Raw genomic sequence first — 25,804 nt, 5'->3', positions numbered from 1 at the left:
TTCTCCTGCGGTGTACAGTACCATTAAATTCAATGTAAAATAACAACCGCTGTGCACATGCTGCGGAAAAATCCGAGCGGATTTGCTGCGGTTTTGAATCCGCAGCATGTCAATTCTTTGGGCGGATTCTGCAGCATTTTTACACCTGCCCCATTATAGGAATCCGCGGGTGTAAAACCGCAGGCGAAATCCGGACAAAAACTGCAGAAAATCCGCAGTAAATCTGCACTAAATCCGCAAGTAAAACGCAGGTCACTTTACCTATGGATTTAGCAAAATCCGCAGCAGAATCTGCAACGTGTGCACATACCCTTAGAGTATTTCTATCAGCCATATATTATATTTTATTGTGGGAGTACGTCATCGGGGTTATCTCCTATTGTGTTCTATACTTAGAACTGGAACCATTCTTCGTGCAATCCTCCTACAGGTACTACTGTATATCCTTTATATGATAGTAGGAAAAGGTTTACATGTCAGGTAGATAACATGGAGATAGGGCCACTTGGGATGAGTCATTGACACCAATAAACCCCTAAACATATGGGATTACGGGAGGCGCATGATATTGGGATGCCGATGATTTCTTTTGCCCTCTTCAGTATAATCAGTATTCCTATACACGCTGAAAGCTTATGTAATGTAAACTGACAAGATAAAATCAATGTACAGGAAATATTATGCTACTGGGACTCCAAGTCGGCAGTCTTTGAACTCTGTTAAGCCTAAAATTGACTTCAAATATTCCAAACAGATGATATGCACAGCTCCCATAGCCGACACCTGGGTAAATTCCGCACAAGTTCGATATCAGCAGCACACATGGCCTTCATCTTCTCTTTTGCTTGTCCTCTGATAGGATGTACCGTGCCCCTGACATGAATGAAAGCCACAGAAATCCTAGCAGGCCATGTGCTGAGGGCACCAGCTCACTCTGATAATCATAACCATCTTCATGCCAGCATTTCAAATAGCGGCAACATCCATAAGACATCAGTCCTGTCGGACTCAATTTGTGTCTGTGCAAGCGTATCCGAGCCAACTGCTACATAATGACTTTGATGCTATCACGGAGATGGAGATATATAGAATGTGCTCTCGGAGGGAGGAAAGGTTGCTTTGTTTTCTTGTGCTGCTTGACACTAACATGGAAACGCTGATACATATATATAAAAGTATTTACAATCACACTTCCAAGATCAAACAGGTCTTAAACATCAAGTCAAAATCTTTTTTTTTTTTTTAATTCTGTGATTTAAATATAATTATATACATATAAATGTATACTACATAAACATATAAATGTATATTGTCTTACAAATAAGTGTATAGACATATAGAAGGGGGCTATCGCTATGTGCTGTAGACAATTACAAGAGCATCTCCCATGGCAGAATATTCCAACCCTATGAGAATATATATCACATAGCTGCATAACCGGCATCATTCTAAAGCTGGCCATACACATACGACAGATGACGGCCAAATACTCATTCAGCTGGCGCTCCCCATACACATGAACATTCAGCTTGGACAAACATTCATATCTTTTCAAAAAGGTGAGTGGAAAAAGCTGCTGCAAATTGGCTCTGGCAGCGGCTTATCTACTGAAGAACAAAAAGGTTGTGCGCCAAGATACAAACTGCCTGAGCCTCATCTGTCCTGATATCATCTGTCGGGGGAGAGTCATGAGGCCTCCATCCATAATATACTGTAGGTTGGTCCTGCCAATATTGTCAGATTTCGTCAACTTTATTGTGTATAGAGGAGTAGTAAATGGCTTGTCTACTTTCAATTCATTTTGCTAGAAAAAAAACAAACAGTACTGTACTCATAATTTCTGGGCTACTGGTGAATCGTTGCCACTGCTTTGGCATTGGCTGGTGCGCCAATGTCGACAGTGTGGCAGCCATCAATGAGCTCTGCCGCTTCACCAGTGGAGATGGTACACCTCTCTAAGAGCCGCTAAGCTCACCAATTGACTGCCACGCTCTCGACATGATGTTTGCACCACAGCCAAAGCCAGACACCGGGAACAGAGACAGAAACTCATGTGTTACTTTTTTATACCAAACGTAATTGAAAAGCACAACCCCTTAAAGGTGGGCCAGTCCCTCAAATATAAATGTAAGTAAAATAATTACATGTGGCCAAATATTTGCGTAGGTAAAAACACTAACTATGAACTTTGATGTGGGAAAAGGCTAATTCTGCTATTTCAACTTCACAGTAATTTTTATTTAAGGAAGCACTTCCATTAAAGTTTTTATTCTCTTAATACACTGCTATCATCATATTATATGGCACTGTGCACTCACAATTGCTCATTTTACCTTTACACCCAGCTAATTCTTCCGTTTTCCATTAAGCCTATGACATCTGGCGATTAAAAACTGACGAGCTGAATCCTTCTAAGCTCTATGTAGAAACAGGAGGTCAATTTTCCCTGTACGAGTCATGAGTCACTGCAAAAGTCCCTGGCGGGGGCGGGAGGAAGAGCAGCTGGGTAAGGAGGTGAAGAGGCGAATGATAAATGCAGGGACAAGAGACTTCCTGTTTCTACATAGATCAGAGATATTTGAACTGTAAAACCAGGATGTATTATACATAAATGTCTAGGTTTCATAGGATAAGGTCAACCACATCATCACTTCCCAGAGCAATGATTAAAAAGTACAAATAACACACAAAGTATCCACAATTCAGTGTTATGATAGAGGTTTTATTAGAAAATCAATAATGTGTACTGACCAAATTAAGCAATGCCCAAACTCTTTATTAAAAGGTGACGTGCTATAATTAAATAGCTCAACTATATTTCACTTTCCCAAGGCATAAAGATTACACTACCATCTCTCTTACTAGAAATGCAGTCCTAAATCCCACCTGAAACCTCGGGAGGTGATCAAGTTCTCCGTTTACCTTCATTGAACTCCTAGACATTTTGGCTGAACCATTAAAGCAGCTTTTTTCTCTTACCAGATGTGCCATAAATTTCCGGCATGTACATCTAGACTTGTTCTCTGATCTTGTTCATTCTATGTTATAGAATATGCCAAGGAAAGGATGTACACCATGATAACATATATAATCAAATTTCAACATATGTTAAGAACTAAGAATCTATTGTAATAAAATACATCTGCTTAATTCGGCACTTTAAAATAATTTAGATTTATTATATTTTTAGTTTGCGTTTAATGGCTTTTCTGCGGGTAACTGGCAATGTTTGTTTCATTGATAAATACGAGTCGCAAACACTGGGGATTCCAATACACCAGTATGCAGAAGCTTACACATCAGTGAATGTAGAAGACCACACTTCCCATTTCCCAGCCACTAAAATTAAAGTGGAAGCTTGTGAAGAATAAAAAGCCATAACTAGGATTTTGTCATAGTTTAACGAGTATTCTCTGTCGCAGACTAACCACATGATCTGTTTGACTGATTAACCTTCCGATCTGAGTACATAAGAGCATTTTAGCTGCTCATTGTACGTGATGAGCAATCACACACGGGCAAAACAGGACTTTATAAGGGTTCGCCGGGAAAAAAAAAGTAAGAGAAATAATACAGTTATTATTACAATTATTTTACTCACTTATATAGCGCCATTAATTCCACAGCGCTTTACAGACATCGGCATCGCTGTCCCCAATTGGGCTCACAATCTAGATGCCCTATCAGTATGTCTTTGGAGTGTGAGAGGAAACCGGAGAACGCGGAGGAAACCCATGCAAACACAGGGGGAACATACAAACTCCTTGCAGATGTTGTCCGTGGTTGGATTTAAACCCAGCACTGCAGAGCAACAGTGCTAACCACTGAGCCACCATGCTACCCAATATAAACACCTTTTATTTGTAAATCACACTTGATTTGTTTAGGGAGTTAATCATTACAGTACATTAAAGGCTGTTATTTTCTTATATTTACAGAAATGTTTAAAATGTCAGATTACTTTACTGTTTCTGTTTACTGTTTCTTTTGCCGGTTCCTCCTCCTCTCACCTTCCCCTTACTGTTGGGGTTCCTCAAGGATCGGTTCTAGGCCCCCTCCTCTTCTCCTTGTACACTGCCCCTATTGGTCAAACAATCAGTAGATTTGGTTTCCAGTACCATCTCTATGCTGATGACACCCAATTATACGCTTCTTCTCCTGACATCACGGCAGCCTTTCTAGAAAACACTGGCGATTGTCTAAACGCTGTGTCTAATATCATGTCCTCACTATATCTGAAACTGAACCTGTCAAAGACTGAACTCCTGGTGTTTCCTCCCGCTACTAATGTACCTATACCCGACATTGCTATTTCTGTGTGTGGTTCCACTATTACTCCCCAGCAACATGCCCGCTGTCTTGGGGTCATACTTGATTCCGAGCTTTCCTTTGCCCCCCACATTCGATCACTGGCTCGCTCTTGTCATCTGCACCTCAAAAACATTTCTAGAATTCGACCTTTTCTTACTTTTGACTCTGCAAAAACTCTTACTGTTTCTCTTATTCATTCTCGTCTCGACTATTGTAACTCTCTTCTAATCGGTCTCCCTCTTACCAAACTCTCCCCTCTCCAATCTGTCTTGAATGCTGCAGCCAGGATCATATTCCTCACCAATCGTTACACCGATGCCTCTACCTTGTGCTAGTCATTACACTGGCTACCCAACCACTCCAGAATTCAGTATAAACTTATTACCCTCACCCACAAAGCCCTCCATGGCTCAGCACCACCCTACATCTCCTCCCTTGTTTCAGTATACCACCCTACCCGCGCCCTCCGTTCTGCTGATGACCTGAGGTTAGTATCCTCAATAGTCAGAACCTCCCACTCCCGTCTCCAAGACTTTACACGTGCCGCGCCAATTCTTTGGAATGCACTTCCCAGGTCAATACGATTAGTCCCCAATCCCCACAATTTTAAGCGTGTCCTGAAAACGCATTTATTCAGACTGGCCTCTCGCCTCAACACATTAACCTAACCTATCCCTGTGTGGCAGAGCCAAAAGTTTTACCATAACCAGGTTCCCAGCATCATGTTCCCACATGCTTTATGCATCCATTAGCCCTCTGCGTCTGTACTGTTACACACTTAACATTATGGCTGGTCCATACAATCAGGGCAACTGTTACCACCCACCTTTCGTGTCTACCTCTTTCCTCATAGACTGTAAGCTTGCGAGCAGGGCCCTCACTCCTCTTGTTATTTGTTATAATCTACTGTATGTGATTATTGTTATGCTGTAATGTCTATTGTCTGTACAAATCCCCTCTGAAATGTAAAGTGCTGCGGAATATGTCGGCGCTATAAAAATAAAATTTATTATAGATAACCTATACAACGTACTGTAAGGCTGTGGGCCCACGTAGCGTTTTAAAACGCTCACTAAAAACCGGACTCCTTCCCAGAAATCGCGCGGTTTTTTCACCGCGATTTCACTGCGATTTCACTGCGATTTTTGCGTGCGATATTCAAGCACTTTCCAAGCGATTTGAAGCATCGCTTGGAAAGTGATTGACAGGTTGGTCACACTCGTCAAACATAGTGTTTGACAAGTGTGACCAGGTTTTTACTATTGAGGCCGCCTATGCGGCATCAATAGTAAAAGATAGGATGTTAAAATGCTAAAAGAAAAATAAAAAAATCGGGGTATATTTACCTTCCGGCGTCCCGCGCTGCATTCCCGGGCCTCAGCGTTCCCAGTAATGCCTTGCGAGACCTGTGATGACGTAGTCTCGCGTTGCTATAGCGATCTCGCGAGACCGCTAGAGTCATGCGAGACTACGTCATTACAGGGCCTTGCCGCAAGGCATTACTGGGAACGCTAGGCCGGGAATGCAGCGTGGGACATCGGAAGGTAAATATACCCCGATTTTTAATTTTTTATTCTTTATCTTTTTTTTTACAGGGGTATGGTACCCAGGACCTGGAGGACAGTCTCCTCTCCTCCACACCGTGGGTACCAACCGCACATGAGACGCTTAACTTCCCGCATGGTGGGCATAGCTCTTGCAGGACATTCTGGTACCATTCTTTATTCATGGCTGTGTTTTTAGGCAAGACTGAGAGAGAGCCCATTCCCTTGGCTGAGAAGCAACCCCACACATGAATGGTTTCAGGATACTTGACAGTTGGCATGAGACAAGACTGGTGGTAGCGCTCACCTGGTCTTCGAATAAGCCGTTTTCCAGATGTCCCAAACAATCGAAAAGGTGATTCATCAGAGAAAACGACTTTACCCCAGTCCTCAGCAGTCCACTCCCTGTACCTCTTGCAGAATATCAGTCTGTCCATGATGTTTTTCCTGGAGAGAAGTGGCTCCTTTGCTGCCCTCTTTGAGACCAGGCCTTGCTCCAAGAGTATCCGCCTCACAGTGCGTGCAGATGCACTCACACCTGCCTGCTGCCATTCCTGAGCAAGCTCTGCACTGCTGGTAGCTCGATCCCGCAGCTGAAACACTTTTAAGAGACGGTCCTGGCGCTTGCTGGTCTTTCTTGGGCGCCCTGGAGTCTTTTTGGCAACAAGGGAACCTCTCTCCTTGAAGTTCTTGATGATGTGATAGATTGTTGACTGAGGTGCAATCTTTCTAGCTGTGATACTCTTCCCTGTTAGGCCATTTTTGTGCAGTGCAATGATGACTGCACGTGTTTCTTTAGAGATAACCATGGTTAGCAGAAGAGAAACAATGATGCCAAGCACCAGCCTCCTTTTAAAGTGTCCAGTGGTGTCATTCTTACTTAATCATGACACATTGATCTCCAGCCCTGTCCTCATGGAGCAATCACTGAATGATGTTAGCTGGTCCTTTTAAGGCAGGGCTGCAATGATGTTGAAATGTGTTTTGGGGGATAAAGTTAATTTTCTAGGCAAATATTGATTTTGCAAGTAATTGCTGTTAAGCTGATCACTCTTTATAACATTCTGGAGTATATGCAAATTGCCATTAGAAAAAATGAAGCAGTAGACTTTGTAAAAATTAATATTTGTGTCATTCTCAAAACTTTTGGCCATGACTGTAGATCAAATAGACAGGGTGAACAGCAGTGTGAACAGCCTCTTTTTACTTTAGACCTCCATATTTCCAGTATAAGATCACATACGCAGGATGGAAAACAGTGAGAGCAGCCTCTTCTTATCTCAGCACTCCTGGTATCTCCAGTATTTGATCAGATACACAGGGTTGACAACAGTGTGAGCAGCATCTTCTTATTACAGCACTCCTGGTACCTCCAGTATTAGTTAAAAAAAACATGGTGGACAACAGTGTGAGCAACTGCTTCTTCCCTTAGACCCCTGGGTATCTCCAGTATTTGATCAGATATACAGGATGGACAGCAGTGTAAGCAGCCTCTTCTCACATTTGCACCTCTGGTGTCACCAGTATTAGATCAGAATATTCACTGTAAGCACATCTTCGTATACATGAAGAGGGGGCAGTAGCTTCCTATTGCATGTGGTCATGGGCACCTGTCTTAATAACATTCAGGTTTCTGTCAGTGTGACAAGCAGAGGCCATTTTGATGTGCTACAGTTACCTCCCTAGACAATATGAGTTTTATTTGCAAATTAAAAAATATTTAGGAAATTTATTTAAAATGACTGTCTTTATTTTTAATATTCCTGGTTTTCCTATTTTATTACTGTTTTCTTCTATGACCTGGACATTCTAAAAGTGATTCACTTGACAATAGAAGCTACTCACTATGAGTTTGCGACCAAGTAGCATAAAAGTATTTATTTATTTCATGTGTAATAGAGCAAGACTGAATGCAAATATACATAGCGGCAAGGTGCATCAAAGCGCATCTGCAGCTCAATGATCTGTGTGATACAGTTTCTGGGTAGAAATGTATGTTCCTACGCGTTTAATAATGACAGTGCCAGCAAAAATGTTGTGCTAATATCCTGTGTACATATATATATATTAATTATATAGTAAGGCGGCTAATGGCCACATAGTCAATGGGAGGAATGTGTCACAGAGATGGCTGCTCTCTGTGATGTATCCTGGAGTATTTTCTTAGCACACATAAGCACTAAAAGGTTTGTTTGGTGCACCTGGGACCGGGTTGCGGGTAGCTATGAGAGATAGGTGGGTCTGGCTACCCACATACCTAACTTCTCTCTATATATATATTTATTTTATTTTTTTTAAGCAATTGATCATTAATAATGAATTGCATATTGAAATGACTGGCTGGTATACACTATATAAAACAACACAAAAACAAAGGTCTATAAAAATTACTCACTTAACTTGCTCAGCAGTGCTGGACTATAGTTACTCCATTTCCACATTATTAGGTCTTATTTTTACTTTTCATGCTCATATTTTCCAAGGAATTCCTTCAGGTACAAATGATTTATGACATAGCATCCAGCTACACAGTACATAGTCTCATAGGGATTGTAGTGCTTATTTTTACTAATTTTATGCATTTGCAATATTGTACCACATATCTCATACCCAGATTTTAGAGTTCAGTATTAAGTTTGTATAATTTTCTTTGCCACTATCTACATACTATATTAGCAGCATATGAACTATCCCCTATGTTTTCATTTTGTTTTACATCTTTCCTGCTGACAAAACTTCTTCAAGGGATGCCGTCATTACATCAGAGACATTTCACTGTGGACCTTGTGTATTTAAACCTTTATAGACAAATCTACTAAAGACCCTCATTCACAGTAAACTAAAATCAGTCAAATCGGCTGATATCTCTAGGATTGGCCGACATTCTCCTGTATTTGAGGGGCTCACGGATTCACGAATCTGCAGTCACAGACTTGTGGCATAAGGCTGGACAACCCCTTTAAGCTTCATATTTCCAGTTAGTCAAAGATAAGGTTCTGAAGGCGAAATTTTGCTAGTACAGAAGTTATCAAATACGAGTGGTGTAAGCTCCAGGAATCAAATCGAACAACAAAAGCATGGACTTGGCCGGGGAGTTCAAAAAATATAATTTCCAGACCAAAAAAAAAACCCAAACAGTTTAATGCGACATAAATAAAAGATCGTGCTGGCGTATACGAGAGATGAAATCATGGATGCACAAAACAGCCGCTTTCTAAAAGAGTCAACAATGTGCCCTATATGTATGTGTCCTGTCCCCGTATTTTATAATGTGGGGAGGAAAAAACCATGTGGAAAGGCACCATAAAGCGCTGCTAAAGCTGCAATGTATGATGCTTCCAAATCCAGACAGAATTAGGTATTCAGGCAATCTAGTGCATAATTCATTGTGATGCCTCTTAACAGACAGAACTGCAACTAGGGATTTAGACCACAAAACAGAGAAAGTCTTTGACTCATACAATATAAATTCATTTGGCGATGAGGTTTATATTTCTGGAGTCTCTCAGGGCCCTTTCCTTTAACTATTCCCTGCTCAGTGGAACACAACAGTCCCCCATCCTCCCGGTAAATAACGGCACCGAATGGAGTGTTTGCGTGGAAGTCAGGACAGCAGTACCAGCTCACCCATCATCCGGACAGCTGAATGAGCTCCATCAATGGAAAGCCTCTTTTAAATTAATGACCTGCTACAGCATGATGACTGCTTAGGAAGGAAATATTTATAGTTTTTCTTCCAGCTCCTGACCCTTGAAATTAAAAACACTTTCTCCCACTCCTGTCGCTCCAGTTAACCCTGAGGACAAATGTCTTGAATTCACGGAGGAAGTAAAAGGTTGAGCAGATTAAAAAATTGCTACCCTGTACAGAGTTTACAGATCACTTCGTCCGACTGCTAACAAGGATGGTTCTGATCCACATCCTACAGATTACCGCCTATATGTACATAAAAAAATAAATACAAGGACAAGAAGTGTCCTATTTTGCTAGATTACCTCTATTCACGGTGTAGAAGGCTTACGCTTCATTGTGCCTCTCTCTCTATTAGGCACTGCAGGATATCGCCACACAATAGCGGGATCTCAATCCGAAGCCCCCTTTTAATCAAAGGGACATAGGAAGAGCTGCAACACAACTCCCTATAACCCTCAAACGCCCACAGCAGTCAAGATTAAAACATATACCGCCATGGGAAAAACGACATCCTCATTAAATTCTATGGCTTTATGTATGGGGACATCATAAAAAGTCTAATCCTTAAAAGATCTTAAAATTAGGTAAATATAATCTCAGCAGAAAAAGAACACATAACAACTTACACTGTACCATTAATTATGTAGCAGAACTAGAATTAATGTGTGAAAAAATAAGTACACCTGTACTGCTTCCATAGGAATTAAAGAAGCACTCCTCTGATCAAAAGTTTTTATCCCCTTACTATATTGCAATCATCATATTATATAGCACTGTGTACTTACAATTGCTCATTTTGCCCTTCTGCCCAACTAATGTATCTGTTTCTATTAGGTCTATGACATCACATGACGCTATAGTGCACAGTGCTATATACCGTAATATGATTGCAATATATAATAGGATAAAAAGGTTGACAGCAAACAAATGCCTTGGTTAATTGATCATCACCCCATGTGACCACCACTATAAAAGCAGAAGTTTTGGCTCTTTGCTGGTTTGGAGGATATAGGAGTGTAAAACAATGTCAAGTAGGAAATACATCACAATTATCTTAGAGAAGCAATAGTTGCAGCCAGGGGTGAAACTACCGTTGGGGGGGGGGTGCATTATGCATGGAGGACTATAGAGGTTACATTATAATATATGGAGGACAATGGGCTGTGCGTTATATATGGAGGACTATAGAGGTTGCATTATACTATATGGAGGACTATGTGGGTGCATTATACTGTATGGAGGATAATGGGGGTGTATTATACTATAGGGAGGACTATGGACTATTTATGATACTATATAGAAAATTATGGGAACTGTATTATACTTCTGCTACAGGGCCCCATGACTTTTATGTACGCCCTTGGAGAGTATAATGGTTTATTTTTTTATACATTAAAGAACAGTTTAACATAAAAGTGCTGTGTATGAATGTTGATCCTATTGCAGAAGAGAGGCAGAACGGGGGACAAAATTGTAGGCTGGTGGCCCAGAAGTGGCTTATATTGTAGAGCAGGGACCCATCAGAGGGATGTCACCTTGCTGTGGTTGATGGGCTTACATGAACTGGCCAATTTGTGCACTAAGAAAGTTCATTTTTAATCTATTACAGTAACTAAAAAAAAAAATTTGAAAAAACTTTTTGGGATAATTGAGACGTTTAATTAACTTGAATGTTTTTAATGTTTTTCTCTGTTTCCACATGACCTAGATTCATGCAGTTGTGCTGCTGTGTTCTTTTTTCTCTATATTATGCAGTTTTCGCAGCTTGCACGTGTTCACACTAGGAGGTGCTGATTGTTTTTTTTGGCTTATTTAAGTAATACTGAATGCTGGCTGCCTCCAGTCTGATCTTGCACCCCTCCCATTGGCCTTGCAGGTGCCGTTATCAGCTCTACCTGCCCATAAATTGTAGGCTTAATGGGGTTTTACACATAGCGATATCACTAACAATATCGCTAAAGCATCACAGATTTGGTGATGCAGCAGCGATATCGCTAGAGATATCGCTATGTTTGATACTTACCTCCGACCGGCTCCCCCGCTGTCCATCGCTGATCGCGAGGCTTCATTTCTCGTCGGGCGCTTCCACCTGGGCTTCCTGCTGGAGCCGACGAGCGACGCGTGGACATGGACGGGAGGACGTCAGGATCGCCGCGTCTGAAAGGTAAGTAACGACCGCTGTACCGCTGCTGCATCGCTGTGAGATCTGCCTGTGTGGCAGCTCACTAGCGACCATTTAGCGATGCACCAGCGATCCTGACCGGGTCGTATCGTGGTCGGGATCACTGGTGCATCGCTAAATGTAAAGGGGTCTTTAGACTGGTAGTGACATTTGTCCAAAATTTTAGGCTGGTGGCCCAGAAGTGGCTTATATTGTAGAGCAGGGACCTATCAGAGGGAGATCACCTTGCCATGGTTGATGGGCTTACATGAAATAGCCAATTTGTGCACTAAGAACCTTCATCTTTCATCTATTACTGGAAGTGAAAAAAAATTTTAGGAAAATTTTGAGAAGTTTAATCTAAATTGAATGTTTTTAATGTCTTTCTGTGTTTTCATGCACATGTGCTGCTGTGTTCATTTTTGTATATATACACATTATATATATATATATACACACACACACACACACACACACACACATATACGCACGTACAGTGACCATAATTTTTTGATGTTGCTGATGGACCGGGTGCTGCGAATAGATGTGCACCAACTCTAGTGGGGGAATGAATGCATGCATGATCACTAAACCTGGATGAATAAGAAAGGGGAAAAATGTTAATAAAGGTAAAAAGTAAAGGTAAAAAAAGTAAAAAAAATAAAATCTAGTTAGTCATGCTCACAATTGAGGGTCTCTTATTAGCATACACAAATTAGAATTCACTATGCTGATGTAAGTACGCCAACATGTTATTAACAAGACTATGGGGAAATCCTAACTAATGGCAGAATGCACAGACAATATAGTAACGGTCCCAACACCTCCGAAGCTAGACAAAAACCTTGTTCGGGCGATAACCCCCGGTGGCGCTGTACAACATCACAGGCACAATGTGTCATCCGCTCTCACAGACAAAATGTTTTCCAAAGAGGATTCTGTTTTGACTATGTTTAATAACACAATGCGTAAAAAGACATAGATAATGCAGCCAGAAAAAGGTTTGTCTCGCTAATCAGTCGAGAAAAGGGGGAAAAAAAGATATCTGCTGGGAATCTGGAAACTCACTGTCATGGAAACCAAGTTTCAATCAAAACAAATGGCAGGAAATCAGGGAGCTGCTAGAGTCTGCAACCTACTTTCCTGTAATCTAGGGGAATATCTCATATTCTGAAAGGGATGCCCTCCACAGAGTGAATGCACAAAGACGTATGCAAATGACTAAATGGGAGAACGCGCATTCAGCATAGCAATTTACACTTCACAAGTATAATATCTGCCTACTGCACGGCCGAGATACAAATATTAAGCGTGTCTGGCTGCTTATATAACAGGACTTGCTTCTTGAGGATAACCACTGTCCATATGCTTTACTAAAGGTCACCAGTAGTGTCGACCGTGCTCAGATAAGGTGTCACAAGAGCATGCTCGGGTGCTAGCCGAGTATCTTCGGTGTGCGCGAAAAATATGTTGGAGTCCCCGAGGCTGCATGTCTCGTGGCTGTTAGACAGCCTCAACACATGCAGGGATTCCCTGTTTGTTAGCACTCTCGAATAGCCACGAGAGATGCAGCCGCGGGTACTCAAACATATTTTTCGAGCACACCGAAGACACTCAGCACCCAATCGTGCTCTGATAACACCTTATCCCAGCATGTTCACTCAACACTACTCCAGCATTCTTTAAGGCCTCATTCACACATCAGTATTTGGTCAGCATTTTGTATCCGTGTTTGTATCCCAAAATCAGGAGTGGAACTTATCTGGAGGCTTATCTACTATAAGAATGAAATGATTTCACCATTTAAATGCAACAGCCCGGATGATCTGTCAGGGAGATCTCCATACAAATTTGACACCAGCTAGATCCCACCAATATGGGTGGGCTCAATATACTTTAAGCTAATGTGTATGGGGGACTTAAACATGCACCTCAATTAAACTTTCTCTACAGTAAACCTGTGCAAATGTATATGTAATTTAGTGTAAGCGCAGTAATATACTCTCCAATCGCCGTCTTCTCCAATTTCCAGGACTCCTCTGCTCCTCCTCCAGGTAACAAGACTTCTATTAGGACTTGCCGGATCTCACTGAGGTTTATGAACTGGTAGTTGCTGTTACAACTTTAGTCTACGAAGCATCAGAACGAAGCTCCGAAAGAGAATCCATAGGCTTACATTGTAAAGCAACTTCTGGTTCCCAGATAAACCCCAATGAGATCTGGAAAATCGGAACAGAAGTCGGGTGAATGAGAACATGAATGGAGCGCCGCTGTAAACTGGTCAACATGGCAATCGGTAAGCATATTACCGCACTTATCACTACATTACATAACATTTATACAGGTTTAGGGCATAAAATATTCCACGGGACTGCGTGATTAAGGTGTATGAATGACATGGAGAGTGGCCAGGTCAAGGCACCGACTCCATCTGGAAACGAAGCATTAGAAGAAGATTCTGTTGAGATCAAGAAACCGGATTTGCCAGATTTTAATTTGAACTCTAGAGTGAGAAGAGTATTCCAAAAACAGCAATCCACACATGAGTCCTAACTTACTTGCAATGTAATTCTTTCAATACCTGAATTTGGCCTTTACCAGGCTTAAAGCAGCTGTTTTAAAAGAATGTCGCCTTGATAATAAGCAGAGTATCACTATCTTTGGGGAAATATCAATGTAAGTTTAATTACCCTATAGCACCTCCTTAGGGAAAAGGCTGCATTACACAGTCCTCTATTAAAGGAAATTAGCTATATGGACAGACGTGTGACCTTAGTGACTCGTTACTTTGTAATCATTGCTTACTTGGTAAATAGGAAATGGTCCTGAATTAGGGACAACACAAGCCTTTAAATCTACAGTAGTTGCTGAGCAGAGCTGCTGAGCTCTGTGCCTGGTTGCTGCGCTGTTGACATGATGTCCGATGGCGGAGCTTCAATATCAGATATTGGGAATAGCGGTAGAAACTCAGGGAATGATGAGTAAACCATGGTTTGTTTTTTTTTAACAAACTGAGCCCAGAGACCCAGATATTCTGGAAGGTGACAACCCCTCTAAGACATACAAATTAGCTCTATGTTCTTAAGTATTTTTTTTTCTTTTTTAAGAGGTTTAATTTCTATATGCACTATCATTAAAAAAGGGGTTATCTTCATGAAAAGGGACGCGCCAATATCCGTGGCTCAAATCCCACCAAAGACAACATCTGCCTGGAGTTTGTATGTTCTCCTCGTGTCTGTGTGGGTTTCTTCCGGGTACTCCGGTTTCCTCCCACACGCCAAAGACATAATGATGGTGAAATTAGATTGTGAGCCCCATTGGGGACAGTGATGATGAGGTGTGTATAATGCTGTGGAATATAAGCAAGTAAAATCATTGAAAAGTACTGGAAAGATCATTGATTCTGAGAACGATGGTAAATGAATTGGATCTGCTATGCTACAATATACAGGTGCTTCTCACAAGATTAGAATATCATCAAAAAGTTAATTTATTTCAGTTCTTCAATACAAAAAGTGAAAATGTTAATGACTACGGCTTGCGGCCAATGAAAACCAAAAAGTTATTATCTCAGTAAATTAGAATACTTTATAACACCAGCTTGAAAAATTTTAAAATCCAAAATGTTGGCCTACTGAACTGTATATTCAGTAAATGCACTCAATATTTTATCAGGGCTCCTTTTGCATCAATTACTGCATCAATGCGGCGTGGCATGGAGGCGATCAGTCTGTGGCACTGCTGAGGTGTTATGGAAGCCCAGGTAGCTTTGATAGCAGTCTTCAGCTCATCTGCATTGTTGGGTATGATGTCTCTCATCTTCCTCTTGACAATACCCCATAGATTATCTATGGGATTATGGTGAGGTGAGTTTGCTGACCAAACAAGCACAGCGATACTGTTGATTTAAACCATATATTGGTACTTTTGACAGTGTGGACAGGTGCCAAGTTCTGCTGGAGAATGAAATTCCCATCTCCAAAAAGCTTGTCAGCAGAGGGAAGCATGAAGTGCTCTAAAATTTCCTGGTAGACGGCTGCATTGACTTTGGTCTTGATAAAACACCGTGGACCTACATCAGCATGTACATGGCTCCCCAAACCATCACTGATTGTGGAAACTTCACACTAGACCCTCAAGCAGCTTGGATTGAGTGCCTCTCCACTCTTCCTCCAGACTCCGGGACCTTGATTTCCAAATGTAATGCAAAAATTTACTTTCATCTGAAAACATATTGGACCACAGAGCAACAGCCCAGTTTTTCTCCTTGGCCCAGGTAAGACACTTCTGGTGATGTCTATTGTTAATGAGTGGCTTGACACAAGGAATTCAAAACTTGAAGCCCATATCCTGGATACGTCTCTGTGTGGCGGCTCATGAGGCAATGACTCCAGCAGCAGTCTACTCCTTGTGAATCCCCCACAAATTTTTGCACGGCCTTTTCTTAACAATCCTTTCAAGGCTGCGACTACCCCACCTTGTGCACCTTTTTCTACCACACATTTTCCTTCCACTCAACTTTCCATTAATATGCTTTGATACAGCACTCTGAGAACAGCCAGCTTCTTTAGCAATGACCTTTTGTGGCTTACCCTCCTTGTGAAGTATGTCAATAACTGCCAGCAGTCTTCCCCATGATTGTGGAGCCTAGTGAAACAGACTAAGGGACTTTTTAAACGCTTAGGAAGCCTTTGCAGGCATCTTTTGTTAATTATTCTAATTTACTGAGATAATGACTTTTGGGTTTTCATTGGCTGTAAGCATTAATCAACAACATAGATAGAAATAAACACTTGAATTAGATCACTCTGTTTGTAATGACTGTATAATATATGAGTTTCACTTTTTGTATTAAGAACTGAAATAAATAATATTTTTCTGATATTCTAATTTTGTGAGAAGCAATTGTAAGGAAATATGAACACTATCAAATATAAAAAAAACCTACAGATTACAAGATTAGTTTAACACATAAGGCTGGGTTCACACGTAGCGGAATTCCCGTGGAAGTTACCGCGAGAATTCTGGAATTCCATTCCGCGGGAATATCGCATTTTAAATTCCCGCGATTTTACCGCGGAAAAACTAGCATTTTGCAAGCGTAATTAGCTTGCAGAATGCTAGCGTTTTCCAAGCGATCTGTAGCATCGCTTGGAGAACAGATTGACAGGTTGGTCACACTCGTCAAACATAGTGTTTGACGAGTGTGACCAACTTTTACCATTGAGGCTGCCTATGCGGCATCAATAGTAAAAGATAGAATGTAAATAATAATAATAAAAAAAAAATATTGTTATTCTCACCTTCCGACGGCCGGCGATCTTCTTCCCGCCTCTCTCCACGCTCCTGGCATCTTCTGGTCCTTTGCGCAAATGACCGCGAGACATCGCGCTCCCGTGACGTCATCTCTAATGACCGCGAGTCGTCACGCCCCCGCGAGACCGCGATGTCATTGCGGTCATTCGCGCAAAGGATTACTGGGACCAGAAGATGCCGGGAGCGTGGAACGAGGCGGAAAGATCACCGGCCATCGGAAGGTGAGAATAACAATATTTTTTATTTTAATTCTATTTTTTACAGGGGTATGGTACCCACAGGCCGGAGGACAGTGTCCTCTCCTCCGGACCGTGGGTACCATCCGCAAATGTTCTGCTAACTTTTCGCATGGTGGGCACAGCCACATGCGGAAAGCAGAACAATGCATTCCTATGTGGGCAGAATTGCCGCGATTCCGCAAAATAATGAGCATGCTGCGGATTTTACCGCGATGCGATTCCGCTGCGGGAAAATCCGCAGCATTAGCACAGCACTGCGGAATCCCATAGGATTGCATGGGATGTTGTTTTTATGGGTTTTCGTGGCAAAATCGCACGTTTAAAATCACAGCGAAAACACAAAAAAAAGCTACGTGTGAACTCAGCCTAAAAGTTTTCAAAGGAACTTTTGAATTAGGAAAACTGTGACTATGAATTAGCTCCAGACATTGGGATTGTGACGGTGACTTGGTGAACGCAGTAACAATTTCACTGAGCCATTCTTGTAGGCTATTGTTCAATGTCACTAGAAGAGCTGGTCATGCCAAGTCTGGCCGGGGAATGCAGTTGTAAAATTTATGCTGTAACCTGATCTACAGTTTAAGTATGCAACACTATCTTATAGCGTCTTTGAGCTATAAAAATAACTCCCAACCACATGTATGTTCTGTTAGTCTTGGCATTTTACATTGGATGAAAAACAAGGAAACAGCAAGTCTGAGCAACAGATGGTGGTGGGACGTTCAGGTTCAACTGTTCATCAAGTTAAATGATTAAAAAAAAAACAAATATATATAAGCATTTTTTACTGCGATAGATAGTTGGGACTGACCTTAGGGGTGTAAGACCTGTACAGTACAGTTGCATAGGGACATCACTTGTAACTGGCCTTGGGCACCAAGATCTTCAATAGAATATTGATTGTGAGGCTACAAGGCTACTTGGCGGATTACTGCAATGTTGGGTGGGCATTGTATGACTTTATTATGTGGGCACTGTATAGTGATAGGAATGCCAACCAATGAAGGCACTGTACATAAAAGATAGAAAATATTTTGGCAGAAGAGATAGATATGAGTTACATATGATAGATCAATAGACAGATAGATAATAGATATGGGATGGATAGATAGATAGATAATAGATAGATAATAGATGGATAGATAGATGGATGGATAGATAGATGGATAGATATGGGATAGATAGATATGGGATAGATAGATAGATAGATAGATAGATAACTCGAAAGATAATAGATAGATAGATAGATAGATAAAAATACAGTTAGGTCATATATATTTGGACAGAGACAGAGACAACATTTTTCTAATTTTAGTTCTAGACATTACCACAATGAATTTTAAACAAAACAATTCAGATGCAGTTGAAGTTCAGACTTTCCACTTTCATTTGAGGGTATCCACATTAAAATTGGATAGGGTTTAGGAGTTTCAGCTCCTTAACATGTGCCGCCCTGTTTTTAAAGGGACCAAAAGTAATTGGACAGATTAAATAATTGTAAATAAAATGCTCATTTCTAGTACTTGGTTGAAAACCCTTTGTTGGCAATGACTGCCTGAAGTCTGGAACTCATGGACATCACGAGACGCTGTGTTTCCTCCTTTTTGATGCTCTGCCAGGCCTTCACTGCAGTGGTTTTCAGTTGCTGTTTGTTTGTGGGCCTTCCTGTCTGAAGTTTAGTCTTTAACAAGTGAAATGCATGCTCAATTGGGTTGAGATCAGGTGACTGACTTGGCCATTCAAGAATATTCCACTTCTTTGCTTTAATAAACTCCTGGGTTGCTTTGGCTTTATGTTTTGGGTCATTGTCCATCTGTAGCATGAAACGACCACCAATCAGTTTGGCTGCATTTGGCTGGATCTGAGCACACAGTATGGCTCTGAATACCTCAGAATTCATTCGGCTGCTTCTGTCCTGTGTCACATCATCAATAAACACTAGTGACCCAGTGCCACTGGCAGCCATGCATGCCCAAGCCATCACACTGCCTCCGCCGTGTTTTACAGATGATGTGGTATGCTTTGGATCTTGAGCTGTACCACGCCTTCGCCATACTTTTCTCTTTCCATCATTCTGGTAGAGGTTGATCTTGGTTTACTGTCCAAAGCATGTTCTTCCAGAACTGTGCTGGCTTTTTTAGATGATTTTTAGATGATTTTTAGCAAAGTCCAGTCTAGCCTTTTTGTTCTTGATGCTTATGAGTGGCTTGCACCGTGCAGTGAACCCTCTGTATTTACTTTCATGCAGTCTTCTCTTTATGGTAGATTTGGATATTGATACGCCTACCTCCTGGAGAGTGTTGTTCACTTGGTTGGCTGTTGTGAAGGGGTTTCTCTTCACCATGGAGAATATTCTGCGATCATCCACCACGGGCGCCCAGGTCTTTTTGCATTGATGAGTTCACCAGGGCTTGCTTTCTTTCTCAGGATGTACCAAACTGTAGATTTTGCCACTCCTAATGTTGTAGCAATTTCTCGGATGGGTTTTTTCTGTTTTTGCAGCTTAAGGATGGCTTGTTTCACCTGCATGGAGAGCTCCTTTGACCGCATGTTTCCTTCACACCAAAACCTTCCAAATGCAAGCGCCACACCTCAAATCAACTCCAGGTTTTTTATCTGCTTAATTAAGAATGACATAAAGGGATTGCCCACACCTGTCCATGAAATAGCCTTGGAGTCAATTGTCCAATTACTTTTGGTCCCTTTATAAACTGGGTGGCACATGTTAAGGAGCTGAAACTCCTAAACCCTTCATCCAATTTTAATGTGGATACCCTCAAATGAAAGCTGAAAGTCTGAACTTCAACTGCATCTGAATTGTTTTGTTTAAAATTCATTGTGGTAATGTCTAGAACCAAAATTAGAAAAATGTTGTCTCTGTCCAAATATATATGGACCTAACTGTAGATGTGAGACTAGATAGATAAGAGATACATATAAGATTAGATTGATAGATATATACTGTACATATAAAATAGGTACATACCAGTACATAGATAGAAATATAGATATGAAGTAGACAAATAGATACAAGATAATTAGATGCAAAATACTGTAGATATTCACCAATAAGGTATTAGTATTTCAGATTAATTTGGTGTTTTTTTTTAATACAGATTAAAATACTGACATTAAGAGAACATGACCCCTTGGTTTTATTGTAGTGATTTCCAACCAGGTGATGAATATTTGGGGCAGAGAAGGCTGGCTAGTAATGGCCGGCCAGGGTGGATATATATGAAGCTGTGCTACAGAAACATGTTGCGCAGGATTAATCTTTTCTTGAGCTCACACAATATTTGACAGACCAAATGTTGATGCCAAAAGCAACTGCTATTTTCGGTCAGTGTGCAAACTGTGAAATACCATGAAACCCTATCAAAGCCCATCTTCTGTTTCTTCCTAGGTTGTATTTATGTGGATCCCAGCTTGGCGGGATAATCACATCAAACAGAATGGAATGGATAAGCCCACAGCATTTCGACGCCCCTTTTTATCCCACATTTAAATGGAGCTGTGTGCCGGCATTACAGTTATGCTTTTCCCTTTGGGACAGAAAGATTATTTTACAGCCGGCCCATCATTACTTATATGACGATAAAGTACGTGTTGACATACACTTTGCATGTCAGCAATAATGAAATGCAAACCACATGTGTGAGAACCTACCCAGGCTGTTAGGAGGGTCCACAAACAGATCACAGGAAAATGGCCATAATAGGTTTAAACTAATATGTGAATCATTCCACTTACAGCACCAGACATATGTTTTTACTAAAAAATATAAGGGTAATTCTTAAGGGGAACCATTATGTTGAGCTTTATAATGGCAGCATTCCCTCATTCACTTTCAAAAACTCTCTGCAATAAGGGTTAATACCATTACTAAATAATGCTGTGGCATTGTTTTTGAATGAACCAATTATTTAATTTATCTAGAAGCAAAATCTCATGCTACCTTCCACAGCTCTGCTTTTTTATTTATTTTTCAAAAACAGCGCCACTCCTGTCTATAGGTTGTGTCTGGTATTGCAGATTATTTTAATTCAGTTGAATGAGGAACCTATAAGAGCAATGAGTAGTATAAAATCCAAACATGCTCCTTAATTACATAGAGCTACATTATTTTCACAACACCACTCCAGCGGTTTCTGTTTTTGTTACTACCACTGAAGTGGTGCCACTAATCTAAGTTCCCTGTACTGCTTGATCTAATACTCACCAGCGGTTGTCGTCATCTGTTAACGGCGCTGCTCTGGTCGCCTTCTGCAGGTTGTAACCAGCCAGGTAGCTCCAGTTTTTTCTGACCGATCCAGAAGTCACAACTCAATGTAAGTCTATAAGAACCAGAACTAGTCCAGAACGAGGTTCTCATAGACTAACACTGAGAGCTTGTGACCGTTACCTACAACTTCCCATCAGTCAGATGTTGCAGCCAAATATAAGGTCGCTGGTCCAGAGCAGCACTGGGAAGAGCGGAAGACAGCAGCTAGAAAGTGTAATGCCAGGGGAAGGAACTTAGATTAGATTCACCATTCCAGTGCTAAAGTAAAAAAACAAATGCTGGAGTGGTGCTTTCAATGTTGCAACATTTCAGACAAAACATAACAAGCTGGGCACAGAGAGAAGAATCTCCCTCTCGTTTTTCCCCCTACCGGTCTTTCCTTGCTTGACAATGAACATAAGGATGAGTGACCTCATGGAGATCAACATCCAACACTGCGGAGACACCATCACATGTTTCTCAACGCAGTGATCTAGAGCAATGCCCCCATCCCTTATGGGAAATATGCAAAATCATGTAAATCAACAGCCGCGGAGACACCATCACATGTTTCTCAACGCAAGCAATGACTAGCCAGGTCTTTCCCCGGGAAGGAACAACCACGGGAAGGGCAGTCTCCAATGAAGGAAACCACCTATGCCAAAACATGGTATCCATCCACAGACAGCTGTTTCGGGGTATTGCCCCTCATCAGTGTGGAGTAGGAAACTGGCTAGTAGGAGCAATGCCTAGTGAAAGGCTATGAACATAAGGATGAGTGACCTCATGGAGATCAACATCCAACACTGCGGAGACACCATCACATGTTTCTCAACGCAGTGATCTAGAGCAATGCCCCCATCCCTTATGGGAAATATGCAAAAGCATGTAAATCAACAGCCGCGGAGACACCATCACATGTTTCTCAACGCAAGCAATGACTAGCCAGGTCTTTCCCCGGGAAGGAACAACCACGGGAAGGGCAGTCTCCAATGAAGGAAACCACCTATGCCAAAACAAATATAAGGTCGCTGGTCCAGAGCAGCACTGGGAAGAGCGGAAGACAGCAGCTAGAAAGTGTAATGCCAGGGGAAGGAACTTAGATTAGATTCACCATTCCAGTGCTAAAGTAAAAAAACAAATGCTGGAGTGGTGCTTTCAATGTTGCAACATTTCAGACAAAACATAACAAGCTGGGCACAGAGAGAAGAATCTCCCTCTCGTTTTTCCCCCTACCGGTCTTTCCTTGCTTGACAGACCTCTGTGTACTGTGAGAGTCCTGTCAATTAAGTAAATGGAAGGAGCCATTGTAAAATCCGTGTTTGAACATGATCCTGACATTTCTGCCCCTGTCAATGGCCAGAGCTGTATAAACACCACCCAAGCCTGTTTCTGTTAAGTTCTGCTACTGCTGGGAAGTGTCCCTCCAGTGTTTCTCCAATTAGCTAATTATTCATGGGCGGGACTCCTCCCTATGTAAGCTTCCATCAGTCAGTTCTAACAGCCAGTTATAAGTACATGTTACCTGGTACATACCTCTGTGGTCAGCTCTGGTAGTTTAAGTGTTTTGTCCTGTTTCTGACAAAGGTCCATGATTTACCGACTAGTCTTCTGACTTATGATTTTGTCCCTGTCTGTACCTCTTGGTTGTGACCCAGTGACCTGACTATTACTGCCAACCTGCTCCACTCACCAGCAGCTACTCTGAGGATTCAACCTATGTTCCCTGTGTAAGTCCATATTCCTCTATAGTGGTTAATGGTGAAGACCGGAGCTCCCCTGGGACCTGATAGTCGGAGTAGACAGGACTTCCTCAGACAAGCTTTGCACTAGTTAGATCTTCCAGATGACCATGCCAGAGCCATTTTATAGCCTCCCTATGTCCAGACTCCCTCATACTTGATTCATGATTCTGAAATATTATGGTGTCTACTTAGCTTTCTGCAATCAGGGAGCCTGTCTGGATTTCATTCTGACCTACAATCAGTTGCATTTAATTGGGGGTAATTTTGTATACTAATGCTCCCCATAAACATTTTTTAAGCAACTCAGTTTTCCAATCATTTCGCTGGCCCACTGGGTTTATGTGCATTACTTCACATGAATCGTCTGGTATGATAATATGCTTCAATCAAATGTGAGAAGCAAAAGTATCGCTAACTAATGAAACAATTTAACATGTGGAAATGATTAGTTTAGCTCTGTAGATCTAATACTACTAATAATGGTGGGTCATTAATAAGGACATTAAAATCAACCAAATTAGGGAAGCCAAGAAGACTAAACTGTTTAGAAATTTCCAAATGCCAAAAATACCTTTGTTCTGATGAGTGTACAAACTAAACCCAAGGCACTCCACAAACATTACAGCAAATGAGTGGCCTTTCTATGTCACAGGTCACATTTGTATGGCCCAAATAATTACCATTTGTTTGTTTAATTGCAACAATACCGTCAGCTGAGCAGCTTCCCCCAGAATGTGCATGGAGGAGATTTCTTACAAGGGTTGTAAAACATTGCATTAATGACAAATCCCCCTTGCGGTGCCCCTCGGCCCTTGGAATTTAACTCCTCTCACATTACAGTATTTATTGAATTTTCAAGCCAAACTCTGTTCTGCTCCATAAAACTCTGACAAGTGGACTCTGCCAAGCTAATAATGGCTTCATTCTGCTGAAATAAACTTATTTCACTGCGGCAAATAGAAAGACGTGACCTCAAAAGGTTATTATTAACAGGGTTAATGAGACCCAACAAAGTGTTCTCACAGGATTCACGCTAGTCACAATTGGTATTAGTAGTATTCACAATGGTAGCTTTAAAGGCAATAAAGTGAAATATGTGATATTGCTTTGTGTCTACATCTGCATTTCATGACCTTGAATTTTGCACTAATGTGCAGTCCAGTCCTTTGGATTATGTAAAATTCCCGGGAGTGGGTTCAATTCTAGTCCTTTACCGGTGATGTTACGGACCAAAGCTGCAAGAGAGGTGGTGCGTTCCATGGATGTGGGACACATCTATAGGGAATCCTGTACTTATCTCATAGGTATTCAAATTCACTAATAGATAGACATGTAGAACAATAGACAGTATGCCCAGTATATAGAAAGATGGACAGGCAGACAGATCAATAGATGCCGTAGTTTGCAGATTATAAGACGCACCCCAATTTTTGGCGAGGAAAATAGTGTTTTTTTTAGTAAAATGGTGCGTGTTATAATCCGCTTTTGTGCTAGCTTACCTGAGGGGGCAGCAGTGGTGGAGCAGGGTCCCAGGTGGCAGGGTCACTGCTGGTAGAGGCAGGAGATGCTGCACACTCCAGTCTGGTAGGACGGGATGTTCGGCGGCGGCAGGAGTTGGGCCATGGCTGCGGGGTCTAGGCTGGTATGAAGAGGTGTTCGGCGGTGAGGGGGCACCGCTGACATTTTGTGAAAGCCCGCAGCCCTGAACGTTCCATACTTTCTAATGCGGCGGACTCAGAGAAAAATGGCACCTTAACGCTAAGATTTCAATTTGCGCAGGCACCGCCTCCAGCGGCCATTTTCCCCAGAGTCCACCACAAAGAATAGTATGGAAAGTACGAAGCTCTGGGCTTTCACAAAATGTCGGCGCAGCCCCCGCAACCAAACACCTCATCATACCAGCCTGGGGCCTGCAGCCATCGCTCGACCGCTGCTCCTGCTGCCAGAAGTTTCCGGCAGCAGTGACCCTGTGACCCCGCTCCAACGCAGCTATATTTCGGATTAGAAGACAGACAGATAGATACAGAGACCAGCAGATGGAGTGTTACATTTAGAAAGAACAGGAAATACAAAAAGGGGGTGTATTTTTGTAAAATCCAACTTAAAACCTGTGCTCAATTACAACATTGGGGTGAGATGTAACAACATAGAGTCAATGTGGGTAAATGTACATGGGGATGGCAATAATGGAAAGCTGCTAATTAGAGTTTGCTACAAGCCTCCTAATATAGCTAAACAGGTAGAGGTTGAAATGCTGCAACAAATTAAAAAGGCAGCAAATAATAATAGGGTCCTTATCACGGGGGATTTTACCTATCCAGACATTCAATGGGACATATAATCTTCGGGGTGTGCTAAAATCTGCAAGCTCTTATAAACAGTTCACGACAATTACCTCTCTCATCTGGAAGATAAAGCAACCAGGGGAAGTAATTTGCTGGATCCGGCCCTGTCAAATAGGCCAGATACAATTTCAGATTTACAGGTCCGGGAGCATTTGAGAAGCAGTGACCATAATATGGGAACTTTCA

General features: G+C 41.7%; 1 protein-coding gene across 40 annotated transcripts in view; it reads right to left on the bottom strand.

Annotated features, from left to right (window-relative positions):
- Nucleotides 1-25,804, bottom strand: part of PTPRD (protein tyrosine phosphatase receptor type D) — a 2,878,718-nt gene that overhangs the window by 377,074 nt on the left and 2,475,840 nt on the right. The gene's annotated exons all lie outside the window — the stretch shown is intronic.

The sequence above is a fragment of the Dendrobates tinctorius genome, unplaced genomic scaffold (genome assembly GCF_039654945.1).
Source record: "Dendrobates tinctorius isolate UK_male_01 unplaced genomic scaffold, ASM3965494v1 ptg000031l, whole genome shotgun sequence".
NCBI classification, from domain to species: Eukaryota; Metazoa; Chordata; class Amphibia; order Anura; family Dendrobatidae; genus Dendrobates; species Dendrobates tinctorius.
Note: the sequence above shows the minus strand (reverse complement) of the source record. Positions and strands in the feature narration are given on the sequence as shown.